Below are 14,009 nucleotides of genomic sequence, written 5' to 3'. Positions count from 1 at the left end.
TGTGTGTGTGTGTGTGTGTGTGTGTGTGTGTGTGTGTGTGTGTGTGTGTGTATGTTTGATAAACTTCTTTGATAGTATTATAAAGTCTATGAACCTCTTCTTTTTTTTTGATGTTTTTTTATTTTTTTAAGGTAATTGGTGTTAAGTGACTTGCCCAGGGTCACACAGCTAGTAAGCTAGTAAGTATCAAGTGTTTGGTCTGAGGCCGGATTTGAACTCAAGTCCTCCTGACTTCAGGGCCAATGCTCTATCCACTGAACCACCTAGCTTCCCCCAAACCTCTTTTAAAAATACTACTTTTTACTACATAGAAAAATAATATTATTACAAAGGAAACAATAATTTGAAATTTAATCTTCACAATATTTTTAAATGTTTGTGGGTCAATACACAGAGGGGGATTTTCCACCTTTGAATTGCCATTATGTGAACCTTTTAAAAGGTTCCATCTGCAAGTTTAGAGATCTTTAGTATGAAATTATTCTTATACTTTACAAATATGATATAGAAGTTCTTACATAACAATTCTTGCAATTATATCAACATTCTACTCCAAGTTTCACTGTGGCAGGAGGAGCCCCTGAATTCTCAAAAACTATGACAGCAATGTACATATGCTGTCAGGTCCTACCAAGATGGAATGGCATAGGGTAGAGGCTCAATGATGGACTATATGTCTCACGTCTGAGCATCACTCTAGCTAAGTGCAAAGGGGCTCATTACTAGAGCACTGTACTGTAGGCAATGTCTTCTTTTGCCCACAGTAACTCATGAAAACTGCAGTTATAATTGCATCCTTTTGCCCTCTAAAGATTCCAGGCTCATAACAATTCTATCAAGGCACAATATCCACAGGTAAAGAAACATTTAATTTTCATTCTAAGAATCCCTATTGGAAAAGCTTGATTGATTCCTTTTACAGTGACTGTGTATGCTAGAAGACTTGCTAGACATTTATCATAAAAGATCCAATCTTCTTGTTGCTCTGCTTGAGAAAGGTCATAGTCAGAATATAACAGATGTGAGGTAAGGACACCTCTTGTACGGTGGCAATCCTTCTCCCAACAAGACTTGGCAATCCTGGGAGTTATAACTGCCAAGGCTGTCACAGTGGACTGCAAGGTGCTAATGAATCCCCTTGTGAAACTCAAAATGGGTATCAGGTGGCCAGTCAGAAATGGCTGGCTCAGGCACCAGTTCATGAAACCAGCTTTATCACTCACGGGCTGTGCATGCTAGTTAATCGTGCTACCACACTTTCACAACAGACTGACTTAACTACTTTCCCAATACAGAGATGAAAATGGAGCTTAAGAAAGGAGGATATGGGACAGCTAGGTGGTGCAGTGGATAGAGCACTGGCCCTGGATTTAGGAGGACCTGAGTTCAAATGTGGCACATAACACTTACTAGCTGTGTGACCCTAGACAAGTCACTTAACCCCATTGCCTAGCCAAAAAAAAAAAAAGTAGAATATGGACTTCACAACTCTGGGCAGTCAGTTGCTCAGCACCTCTCAGCCAACTATAGAATAGAAATTTCAGTAGTTACAAGAGAAGATCCAAACACTAACCTAATGGAAATAGACTCAAAGGAAGGATAGTTGGAATATCTCCTGAAAGATAGCCACATTAAAGTCACCAAAGAGTAACACAGCTGCCCACAAAAAATATAAATATTTATATAGCACTTACTATGTACCAGGCACTGTGCTGAGACCTTTCAGCAACCCTGGGAGGAAGGTACTATTATTATCCCCTTTTACAGATGAGGAAACTGAGACAAACAATAGTTAAGCAACTTGCCCAAGGTCATGCAACCAAGTAAGTGTCTGAGTCATATTTGAACTTAGGATTTCCTTATTCTAGTCCTGGCACTCCACTGCACCACCTAGCTACCCTTATGACTATGCCATGTAGAACAATCTCTAAAGTGTGTCAGGCAAGCAGCAAGATTTATAAAGAAATTACCACTTGCCAATCACTGTGCCAAGCTAATGTAACACAATAAACCAGGAGAGATGGGAATCCTCTTCCTACTACTTTCATTCAATAGGAGCGAACCAACTAATCAGTTAACAAACATTAATTAAACATTTACTGTGTGCTAGGTGCTGGGCATATGAAGGCAAAAATTAAAGTTCTTGCGCTAGAGGTTTTTCCATTATATCAGGTAAAATGATATAACCAAGTAGCAATTAGAGCTGCTACTAGAGGGAAAGGAGGGAGAGGGGACTGGAGCACTTAGTGTACATTCTCCCTATTCACTAAAGGTATCCTTCAGCTCTGTACCCATGCATGTGCGTGAGTTGGATTCAGTCTTTGAGAAACCCAATTATGTAAAAAAATGTTAGTCTCTCTTTCCTTACTATCTCTGACTCTTTATCCCTCAATCCTAGCACCCCCAGGGGGAAAAACTTAGATACAGGGTCTTGGCAGCATCTCTCCATGGGGCAGTTAGTGGATAGTGTGGATAGAGTGGATAGAATGGATAGGATGCTGGGCCTGAAGTCAGGAAGTCTCATCTTCATGCCTTCAAATCCACTCAAATACTTATTAGCTGTGTAATCCTGGGCAAGCCACTTAACCCTGTTTTCCTCAGTTTTCTCATCTGTAAAATGATTTGGACAAGGAAATGGCAAACCACTTCAATATCTTTGCCAAACAACAACAACAACAACAAAAATGGGTTCATGAAGAGTTGGATAGAACTCAACAACAACAACAACAACAACTTCTCTAAGGGGACAATATAAAAGTATTCAATATACAATGTAGATCATGTATAGGACAGTTATTTCTTTTACACAAAAAATAAATTTTTATCAAACATAAGACCTACAAGTACACATCAAAATAAAAATTTAAACACTGTTCATTCACCTGTGATAACAGAAAAGATTATGTAGAAAGAGAGGCAGCTAGGATTACCTTGTATAGGAGAGCCCCTGCTTTAGTTGCCATATATTCATTTCCACCATGCTTCTGATTTAGGAAAAAGGCACTCCACCATTGATGGATTGTGTGCCTACATAGAGTTAATTGCCACATCTGTTGAATCAAAGAGAGAGAGACAGACAGAAAGACACAGAGACAGAAAGACAGTCAGAGAGAGGCACAGAGACACAGAGACAGAGACAGAGACAGAGAGAGACAGGGACAGAGAGATAGGAGATTCAGTAGAATCACTCTTTTTATGTCCCACTGAGTTAGTCACTCTTGGTGGCCTGATTAGTGTCTATTCCTCTCTAATAAAATTTTAATGTATCCTACTATTACCTTTCAGCCATTGGATACCCAGGATTTGCTGTTTAACCCTAAAGCAACAATTCCCTCAGAGGCGAACATCTATGTCTCCTGAAAGTGCCTAGAGAATTCAGCATCTTAATCTTTGGAAAGCAATACTTATTACATTCAGAAATAATTATATTTGAAATATATAGAATACAAATTGCTTGGCAAGGTAAGGCACTGATAGCTGATGGAATCTTATGTTCTTATGACCCAGATAATCTGCACAACAAATAATATACCTGTTTTTCATCTCTCCCTCACACAGAAAGGTCAGGGATTTATATGCATCCTCTTTAAACCTGAGAGCATACTCTAGAGGATATTTGTGATAGTCAAAATGATTAGTAACACTCATCATGAGTTTGGGTGAGCTAGTTATTATTTATAATTCAGAATATATCATTTGGGGTTAATGAAAGTGAAATACTACATGGAGAAAAATAAGTGGATTAGGTATCTTTGTTATTCTCTTTCTTGGTTAAAGAATCTATAATTGCATTTATAAAATCACAATACAATAATAATACAGCCTTTTATTGTTTTTTGGTCTCATAGGACTTGATTTTATCCTTTATTTACTTAGAAAACTCCTGGAGGATTCAAAGGACATACTAGGCCATTCAGAACTGCTGAAATTGAGATTTTGTTGGTACAGCTCTTCCCTTTTCTAGTATAGATAATGACTCCTTTTATGGCTAAGTAGATAACCTTCATTAATGTGTGACTACATACATGATACCATATGATAAATAGATTGATAGATAATATGATGGGAAATGTGATTATAATCTGCTCCAGTTAGATAAGCTATTTTAGACCAAAAAATACAACTTGTTTACAAAACAGAAGCATGAAACCTTTATTACTCAGGAGGATCACAAGTCCTACAGAACAATAAGATTAAGGATTTTAGGTCCTCTTGAGCAATAAAGGTCATAGCTCAGGTCAGACTGGTACTACTGGTAACAGCCTGTGAGAAGCCAAAGTAATCACCATACCATGATAAGGTATCAGAATATAACTTTTATGGAGGCCTATAAGCTTAGGATCATGTATTTTTAGACTTAAGAGACCTTTGAGATTATTTAGTCCAACCTCATAATTTTGACTTGAGAAGCTTAAGGTCCAGAGTGGTTAAATGACTTGACTGAGGTCAAACAAGTGACACATGGTAGAACCAAAAGTTGAATCCTAATCATCCAAATTAAATAATAATTTTATTTAATTGCAACATAATTCATTGCCTCAGTGACATCCATAAAGTATACAGATCATCATTGTCTTTATTGTCATTACCATCTTTTCTTGCTGTCACCATCATCTGTGATGTCATTTTTGCATCATTTACTCCCTCCCTACCACTACTACCAATGCAATGTTGCAGTGAAAAAGGTACTACTTTCAGAACCAGTACACTTGAATTTAAATCCTGGGTCTTACTTCCACTGTGTCTTTGGACAAATCATTTTATCTCTTTTTGGCAGTTACTTAAATTTTCAAATGAGGATGTTAGCCTAAGTAAACTCTGATGCATATTTCATCTCTAGTTTTGTGATCCTGTGGAAGTCATATTTAATGCATATCTTTTTGTCTATAGAAGCCATATTTCATTAGGTCTACATTCTGAAGTAAATAATTCATGATATACAATCCTAATCATCAATGTAATTTTCTGTAAATAATTTTCTTCCTACACATGATATTGACTTAACCACTGTCATAATCATGACCATTATCATCACAATCATAACTATCATCATCATCACCATCCTCACCATCATCATTGCTTTTAGCATTGTTATTCCTTGCTCTTAAGAGTAGAGCATAACTTGCCTTTCTCTCATTTATATGGAAGTTATATTTTACATATAATAGTACTTGAAATAAGAAATAATTCACAACATAAAAATGTATTCTATAACATCATGTATACTATATATGTATATATTTATATGTCTTGTTGAATTGAATTGATACCTTAGCAATATTGAGTGAATTCATTTACTAGTTATTGCCAATAAGCCAGGATGAACCAGAGACTGATTTTATTGCAGTTGATTCACTTGGCAAAGGTGACAATAGATAGCCATCACTATAATAATGTGCACTCCACAAAGATATTATAACCTCCTTTATAGTAGTTAATTACAAAAATAATTTCAAGGAGTGGGTTCAATGGAATTTTACATAGAGCAGAATGGGAATATGATGATGTCCACATGAAGAAAAACAATAACCTAGCCAGTTAAAATAGGAGCAGTGGTTGATGTCTCCAGCTTGATTTTGCAAACATCAGCAGAGTACTTTAGATACACCTGTCTAAAAGCAAATAGTCAGAAAACTCAAGATGGAGTGTTTGTCAAAGATTTCTTATCATGGTAAAGTTTCATATTTGCATGAAGCCATCAACTCTAATAGAAAGCCATTCTTCCCACACAAGGGAAGCACCATTTTTATTGCTTATACTTGATACTTCAGTATAGTTGTCATCTCATTATTATGGGTTTTTCACTAGTGAAGATCATAATCCAACCACTTTTCATTCTGTGTGACTCTCATTTATGTCCTCCCATACATCTCCACAATACACTGGAAGGTTTCTTCTAGGTATTCCATAGAAACCTGTTCAGTACTTCAGCTGCATATCTGTTATTTCTCACTCATTTTATGTAATAAATCTTCATCCTTTCCATAACCACTATGCAGTTTCTTATTTGCTAATCATTGTTGATGATTTTCTGCTCCCCATCTATACCTGCTTTTCATCCCTCCCCATCCCTATTACCTTTTGGATCATTAACAATGATGATTCCTTGAGTACTGTAGCATTTCATAATTGGAAATTATATATTGGAACAATGTTGTTGATATAAAGTTTTGTCTCCTGGAACCTGAAAGAAAGATCTTTGAAAGAGCTTTATAATTTCTCAAAGTCAAGGCCAGGTCACTCTCTTCTTCCTATGGAATTCTGAGAGCAGCCAATTGTCCACCTGCCATTGCTGTCCAAGGCAGGAGGAAAAAAGCTCTGTCTTTCAGGGTTCTTTATTCTACTTAATAAGACCAGATTCATACTCTCCAGGTTTCCAAGTTCTTTGCCTGATTCAGAGACAAGATGAATTTGAGGTGGCAAATACACAAGAGAGATAGAATACCTAAAAAATCTTTAAAAATATTTCACAATCTTTGACAAAAGGTAGGCTCCCACCTACCTTTTCCAGCCTTAGTTCACATTATTTCCATTTACACAAACTGCATGCCACTCAAAATGCAAGTCTCTGTATAGCCTGTCTCTCATGCTAACCATACATTCCCTCTTCACTTAGATCTTTAGGATTCTTAGCTTCCTTTGAAGCTCACTTCCATTAATCCAAGCTACATGTAGTCTTCCTAATGCCACCAGTTATTAGTGTTTTCTTCCTAAAATTATTTTACATTTATGATTCTGTGAACAAATCTACATCAATATTATATATCCATGGTTCCCTTCCATAGTTGAATGTAAACCCCTTGTGGGTTGGAATGAGTTAACTTTTTGTCTTCTTATTGCCAGGAACTACAGAAATGGATTGCAAATTGTGAACTTTTAATAAATGCTTTAGAATTGAACTGAGCGCATTCTGGTATCAAAGTTGATACCTGAGCCCTAATATACCTAAAAGGGAAGGCATGTTGAAAAGACACAGACAGCAAAGATTTCTAGTTAGAAGTAGACTTAACTTCCTTTAATAGGGATTAGTATCCAACAGGTCTTGCCTTTTGAAGGTTTAGAAGAACCATTTTTAGAGGAGAAGACCAGCTGATATGAATAGGGGAAGATTTGCTGCAGGTATTTGTTAGAAAACTAAGTTCACAGAGGGTTCTTCCTGATGCTGGTTAACTACCCACCCCCCCAAAGTTTCTCTCACCTGTTTGCTCCCATATGGATTTTTGTTTATCTGATCTAAACTCTAGCTTCAATCCTGACTGCAAAATTCTGACAAGTAGGCCAATTCCACTGGCCCACTAGTCTGGTTTTAGCACCATATCTCCCAGACTCCTCAATTTCACCATCATTATTCCCTCTGGAGTAAAAAACTATTTATGTGAATGATAAATTTGACTCTCAGTGTCTTTTAGGATTCTAAATCACGTTCTAATTCAAAGGCTACTGTCCTTGAACTCTTCATAATAGTATTTATCTAGGCAAACAAATATTGAAACCTTGGTTGCCTATATACATTCAACTACTCATAGTTCCTGGGACTACTTGGTATCATGGGAGGGTGGAATGGATATAGGAATCAAGTATCCTGAGCCAAATACTGACTCTTTCATTCACTAACTGTGTGGTTTTGGTAAAATATTTTAGCCTTACTAGACTTTTCTCTTCTGTAAAATAAGGGGTTTGAATAAATGATCAGTAATATATCTTTTAAATATGGCATTCTGTTAGCCTATAGCACTATGGAATAGATAGCCTTAAAGTGGCTTAGCATGACATGGATTCTCTTTTTAATGATTTTTACCAACAATGACTCTACTTCATGAATAAGAGAAAAAATGGAGGCAGACACCATGCAGGCCCTCAGGGCCTGGATTGCTCACATGGGTGAGTGTAGGAACAAATAGAGTAAGCCAAGAAACTGTCGCCACCATGGTTGCTGTTGCCAAGAGAGTCCTGAACAGGCTGCTCACTGCTGGCAGTCCTCCTTTCTTGACAGCAATGAGGATGGTGATGAGGATGCCGCCACTGCTGCCACTATGGTCTTTGTCAAGACATAGCTCTGGAAGTAGCCATTAAAAGCATTTTATCAGAACCAAATAAAGAAACATAAGGACATTTTAGCAAAATTGGAAAGGGTCAGAAGAAGACAAGGAGGAGGGGTCTCAATAATATCACTTTAAAAGTGGAACAAAATGTAGACTTTTGCCCTTTTCAAAATGCCTTTTTTAACCCCACCATCCCCTGCAAATGGTCAACATTTGGTGTGAGTACAGAGATTTTACCATTTTATCCCCTCTTCAAAAAGATGCTTTCTGTTTTTTTGGTGGGCTTCTGAGTTCTTTATCACATTTCATCTCCCATCTCTGTGCCTTTGCAATAACTGTACTACATGTCTGGAATGCTCTCTCTGTTCACCTCATATTTTTTGTTTTACTAGATTCCTTCAAGTCCTAGAACAAAACTTTTGTTCTATAAAAGGCATTTTCCAGTTTCCTCAGCTGTAAAGCTTTCAGCTCTTCTACATGTAACAGGACTTCTATATACATCCAGATCACCCAAGATGGAGACACCCATATGGGAACCTGCTTCTGGAAAAAGATAACCTGTGACTGCCTACTACTACTGTGGAAGTAATCTCATTTCATTGGCTATGTAGCTGGAATTGACTGAGTCATTAAATCTACCTGACAGAGATATGCCCACTCTCTCTTTTCCTGAGATGTCTAGGAGTGAAGGTCTTGTTGACCCACAGCACGAACACCATGCTCTAAACTAGTTGAGGAGAAGGGCTATCTTCCCCTCTCCCTTTATGTCCTGTAGCTGCGATAAGTGGGCTTGATTCATACTGAGTTGTTTTTTTTTTCCTCAGCTGTTCTAGGCAGAGATGGAGAAATCCCCAGACCTAGGAGCTTGAGCCACAGTGACTTAGAATAAGGATTCCTATTTGAATGTTATAGCCAGTCCATTAGGAAGCTCACTGAAGTCAAGATGAGGACAGATGAAGGGAACTTTGATCTTGTAACGTAGTGGGACTAATTGTATATAAGAAATGAGATAAGATGTATACCTAATATCTCTCTTTTGCCCAGAGAATAAGGGATTTAGGGGGGATTATATTCCCAGATGTTGGGGTAGTGTTTTTTTTCTTGGTAGAATTTTTAACTAGATATTTCTTTGTAAACATTAATCTGACTGTTAAGTAGTTTAATGCAACTCTGCTGTGTGTACTTCTAAAAATCAGGGGAAATATAAACAGTTGGGGTTTTGACTAATGACAGAAATCATTGATTAAGAATTCAAATTAGAACAACTCTGAGGTAGCACCTCAAACCTATCATATTAGTTAACGTAATAGAAGAGGGAAATAGCAAATGTTAGAGGGGACGTGGAAAAATTGAGCTCTATTGCACTATTGATAAAGTTGTGAACTGATCCAATGACACTAGAGAACAATTTAGAACTATGCCCAAAGAGCTATAAAATTGTGCAGACCCTTTGAAAAAATAATACCACAACTAGATCTATAGCCCAAAGAAATCAAAGAAAAAAGGAAAGGACTTATATGTACAAAAATGTCTACAGTAGCTATTTTTTTGTGGTGGCAAAGAATTGGAAATTAAAAGGATGACCACCAACTGGGGAAGAACTGAACAAGTTATGGTATATGATTGTGGTGAGATACTATTGTGCTGTAAAAATTATGGGCAGGTCGTGTTGCTTCTCTGTGTCCCATCAGGACCCTATGGCCCCTGCTCTGGCCTGTCCCAGTCCCTATGGTGCTGTTCCAATACTGCCCCCCCCCTTTTCCCCAATTAGGAGGTTGTTAACAAAGGAATTAATTCAAAAGCCATGATGCAAGTTACTGTTAGAAGAGTTGCTCTTGAAGAAATTGGAAATAAAGTTACAACCAGGGGAACACAAGTAGCTAAGAAAGTTGAGAAAACCAAAGTGCTTGTGAAAAAAAAACCAAAAAAACCAAAGCTGCAAATGTCATAAGAGAAGGAAAGCCTATAGCTACTGTGAAACCATGCCAAAAGGAAACTTTAGCTCCAAAGGATCTGTCTCCAACCCCTATGGATGTTTCTATGAAGGAAGAAGACTTGTGCCAAGCTTTATCTAGTGCACTGTTATGCAAGATAGAGGACAATGATGATGAAAATTGGGAGAATCTTCAGCTTTGCAATGACTATGTTAAGGATATTTACCAGTATCTGAGACAACTTGAAGTTCAGCAGTCTATAAACCCACATTTCTTAGATGGAAATGACATCAACGGGCATATACATGCAATCCTGGTTGATTGGTTGGTACAAATCCATTCCAAATTTCACCTTCTACAAGAAACTCTTCTTCTGTGTATTGCAGTCATGAATCATTTCTTACAAGTTCAATCAGTCTCTCGGAAGAAGCTTCAGCTGATTGGAGTTACGGCACTCCTTTTGGCTTCCAAGTATGAGGAAGTATTCTCTCTAAATGTTGAGGACTTTGTTTATATCAAAGACAATGCATATACTAGCTCTCAAATTTGAGAAATGGAAATTTTGATTCTGAAAGAATTGAAGTTTGAATTGGGCAGACCATTTCCACTTCACTTCTTAAAACCAAAAGCTGGTGAGACAGATGCTGAACAGCATATATTAGCCAAATATATGATGGAGCTCACAATTGCTGACTATGACATGGTGCATTATCATCCCTTCCAGATAGCTGCTACTGCTTCTTGTTTGTCTCAAAAGGTTTTAGGTAGGTCAAGGGAAATGTAGTCTAAAGCAACAGTATTATATTGGTTATTCAGAGAATGATGTATTAGAAGTGATGCAGCATATGGCCAAGAATATAGTAAAAGTAAATGAAAACTTGACAAAATTTATTGCCATCAAGAATAAGTATGCAAGCAGCAAATTCATGAAGATCAGCACTATTCCTTAGCTAAATTTGAAAACTGTCCAATACCTCACATTACCTTTAATGGGAAGGTCATAAGATGACTGGACCCAAGTTGGAAGAATTCTCAGTCTACATACTCTTGTACATCGGCATTCATATGACACGTCCATTTTTGTAGATATTCTTTTGGCCTGCTTTGTTGAACATTTTTATTTTATTTTCTCAATGTATATTGAGGAAAAATAAAACCATAATTTTCCTTAAGGAAAAAAAGAAATTATGAGCAGGATGCTTTCAGAAAAAACTGGGATAACTTACATGGACTGATGTAAAGTGAAATGAGTAGAGCCAGGAGAACATTGTACACAATAACAGCAATGTCAAATGATGATTGAGTCTGAATAATTTAATTATTTTGATCAATACAGTGATCAAAGACAATTCTCAAGGACTTATGATAAAAAATGCTATTCATCTCCAGAGAAAGAACTGATGGAGTCTGAGTGCAGACTGAAATTTTTTTAAAATTTTCTTAATTTTTCTTACTTTTTCTTCAACATGGCTAATATGTAAATATTTTGTATGATTTTACATGTATAATTAATATCACATTTCTTGCCTTCTCAATGTATGACGGAGGGGTATGAGGGACAGAGAGAATATGGAATTCAAAATTTTTAAAAAAGATTGTGAAATATAAATAATTTAAAAAAGAAAATTCTATGTGGTATATGTACACATACTATATATACGCATATGTAGATGTATATATCCATGCATGTGTATATGTTCACATACATATTTACATAATTATCATTTATACATATGCATAATCATTATTTTATTTCATATAATTACTTTAAATATACTTTCTTTAGATTATATATTCATTATACATATATTATTGTTATTCTTTAGATGTATGTATTCTTTAGCAGTCTCATTTAGAAAAATTCATGATTCTTAGCTCCAATTTCTCTAGCAATTTGTTAAATTCTATATTTTTTTTTGTTTAGCTTGCCGTTAAATTTCCTGAAAATTTGAGATGGACTTTAGTCTCTATTATTGTATCACTGTCTATTTCTCTTTGTAATTCATTTTTTCCTTTGTGAATTTAAATGGTAAATCATTATCTGCATATGTTTAATGTCAATATTGATTTGTTGCTATTACTTTTTTTTTCATCCAAAGAGAAAGTTTATTAAAGACCCTCCATATTGGCCAGACTCTTAAGGAATCTAAGTTTTTGTTTCACTAATGCAAGCAGGCCAAATCTTAAGAATCTGAGCCCCTTAATGGAAACAAGATGAATCTTATATACAGGAAGACTGTGGGAGGGATCCAGGAGTGGCCAAATAATCTGGGGTGCCTGGAGGAGGGCAGGATTATCTGATTTCATTACTTTTTCAAAAGTTTAAGTAACACTTTTGCAGGTAGAAGTTTTCCACCCCTGGGTTCAATAGTTACACAAATGAATTTGCCAAAAGACTGACTTTCACTTCAATTATCACTGAAATTCTCCTCCCCAAACCACACTGAAGATGTTTCTGATTTAATTACAGTTGTTCAGGGGTATTGAATGACTACACATTCAGCTCAAAACAGCAAGATCTCATACACTTGCATTGATCTTTTACTGACTTCTTGCTCTTATTATAGAAATTTGCTATAAAAGGATAAAGCAGGGACAAGATTTAAGGCCCAAATATGACAGGAAAAAATATCCTTAGCTCTGTTTGGATTCAGATAATTCAGTTTTCCAACCATGCAGTATCAAATCCACCTCATAGTCAGACTCAGGGCTAGCCATGTGGGTAACATCCCTTTTGAAATAACCTAGTGAAGAAACTGAGCCAGGAGAATCCCATCTTAGACTGAGGCTAAAATTTTCATCTCAACTTATCTTGATATAGACTTCCCACCAGTATCATATTCCCTCTGAGTAGCTTATGGCATTTCTCTCAGAGATGATGGATTATTGATTATTGATAAATTATTATGATCCATCAAACAACTCAAAATAAAATAATTTACAATCCTATGAGCTTTTACCTCAAACAGCAAGTTTCACTAATCACTGCTTAGGAAAAATTTTTCCAGGATTTACATATCAAATTTAAATTTGTCCTGGTGTAAAAAGCCAATTATTACACATTATTTCTATATACTTGTAAATTCTCAGCAAGCCATAATTCAAACAAGCTTTTTGGCATGTTTACACATTAAAGTAATAACCAACAGTAGCCAAATTGTTTTAGCAGTAGTCAAACTATGAGAAGTTGCTTGACGTAACTGATACAAAAAGTTCATCAATTTGAAACTTGAAACAAACCCATTAACAATCAGGTGACTTCAATTTTGTTAAATGCATTTCCAAATTACTTTACACAGAGAATCAACATCTCATCATTAACAGTTAAAATTGAACTTTAAAAGAGCATGCTTACCCAAGTTCTGAAGCTAGCTTCTTTACCTTGACCCATCCTCCTTCCCTCTCTCCTCATGGCTGCTGGGGATTGAGGTGGGGGTGGGAGGGTGAGCAGGATGTGCTAAACCTAGGTGACCTTCCAGGCAAAGGTTGCCCCAGGGCCCAAGGCCGTTGCCAATGGGGCCCATGCTGTAGCTAATACTCCTCCCCTTCACCAGGTGGATGAGGGTGAATTAGAAGGTGAAGGGGGAAGGGTGAAACTCTCTTCTCCTATGAGAGGGGTTAACAAAGATACCCTCTTGACTCAAGGGAAGGGAGAGGGAGAAGGGAGTGACCAGGGTTGTAAAGAGGTGTTTCAAAACTCCTTAATGGTTGATCATAAAACCTCCTGAATCTGCTAAGATGTTTTTAGCTGTTCTGAATTTCCCCTGTAGACTCCTTGAAGGAGGATCCCAGGTGTAGAAGGAAGGGAGTAAGTAAGCCTCAGGGAATCAAAAAGCACCTGCAGTTTTAACAATTCCCTAGAGAGAATTGATAGATAGGGCGTCTGTCCTTATCCTCTATGCTGCAGAAAGTGTACCCAGGTCCATGGCCTTGAACCAAACCAGTGGACTGTGAACCTTAGAGCGTCAGGCTGAGTGTGAGACAGCCTCATTACTGTCTGCCTGAAAAATACCTCCAAGCCTTCCTAGGTGCT

General features: G+C 36.9%; 1 pseudogene; it reads left to right on the top strand.

Moving 5' to 3' along the window:
- Positions 1-7,926: 7,926 nt before the first annotated feature.
- On the top strand, positions 7,927-10,980 carry LOC114025020 (annotated as a pseudogene).
- Positions 10,981-14,009: the final 3,029 nt, after the last annotated feature.

The sequence above is a fragment of the Vombatus ursinus genome, unplaced genomic scaffold (genome assembly GCF_900497805.2).
Source record: "Vombatus ursinus unplaced genomic scaffold, bare-nosed wombat genome assembly UNPS02014826.1, whole genome shotgun sequence".
Classification (NCBI taxonomy): Eukaryota; Metazoa; Chordata; class Mammalia; order Diprotodontia; family Vombatidae; genus Vombatus; species Vombatus ursinus.
The sequence above is the reverse complement of the archived record's forward strand: the minus strand, read 5'-3'. Positions and strand labels throughout refer to the sequence as shown.